Genomic DNA, 1,291 nt, shown 5'->3' on the forward strand with positions numbered 1-1,291 from the left:
AGTCAGGAAATATAAGAGAAGAAAAAAGATCTACAAAATCAACTCCAAACAATTAAGAAAATGGCAATAGGTGCATATATATCAATAATCACTTTAAGTGTAAATGGATTAAATACTCCAACCAAAAGACACAGACTAGCTCAATGGATACAAAAACAAGACCCATATATATGTTGTCTACAAGAAATGCACTTCAGACCTCAAGACACATATAGACTGAAAGTGAGAGGATGGAAAAACATATTCCATGCAAATGGGAAGGAAAAGAAAGCTAGAAGTAGAAATTCTTATGTCAGACAAAATAGACCTTAAAATAAAGAAGATTACAAGAGATAAGGAAGGACACTACAAGGGATCAATCCAAGAGAAAGACATAACAATTGTAAATATCTATGCACCCAACATAGGAGCACCTCAGTACATAAGACAAACACTAACAGACATAAAAGGAGAAATTGACAGTAACACAATAATAGTAGGAGACTTTAACAGCCCACTCACACCAATAGACAAATCATCAAAACAGAAAATTAATGAGGTAACACAAGTCTTAAATGATACATTAGATGAGATGGATCTCATTGATATCTTCAGGACATTCCATCCAAATCCAGAAGAGTACACCTTCTTCTCAAGTGCACATGGAACATTCTCAAGGATAGACCACATCTTGTATCAGAAGTCAAACCTCAGTAAATTTTAGAAAATTGAAACCATATCAAGCATCTTCTCAGACCACAATGCTCTGAGACTAGACATCAATTACAAGAAAAAAAAAACTGTAAGAATCACAAACACATGGAGATTACACAACACGTTTCTAAATAACCAACAGGTTACTGAAGAAATCAAAAGGGAAATCAAAAAATTTCTAGAAGCAAATGACAATGAAAACACGACAAACCTATAGGATGCAGCAAAAGCAGTTCCAAGAGGGAAGTTTATAGCAATACTATACTACCTCAATAAACAAGAATAACATCGAGTAGACAACCTCACTTTACACCTAAAACAACTGGAAAAAGAAGAACAAAAAACCCCAAAATTAGTAGAAAGAAAGAAATCATAAAGATCTGAACAGAAATAAATGAAAAGGAAATGAAAGAAAACATAGTAAAGATTAATAAAACTAAAAGCTATTTCTTTGAGAAGATAAACAAAATTGACAAGCCTTTAGCCAGACTCATGAAGAAAAAAAGAGAGAAGAATAAAATCAACAAAATTAGAAATGAAAAAGGAGAGGTTACAACAGACAATGCAGAAATACAAAGTATTATAAGAGACTATTATG

This window comes from Budorcas taxicolor, chromosome X (assembly GCF_023091745.1).
Source record: "Budorcas taxicolor isolate Tak-1 chromosome X, Takin1.1, whole genome shotgun sequence".
NCBI classification, from domain to species: Eukaryota; Metazoa; Chordata; class Mammalia; order Artiodactyla; family Bovidae; genus Budorcas; species Budorcas taxicolor.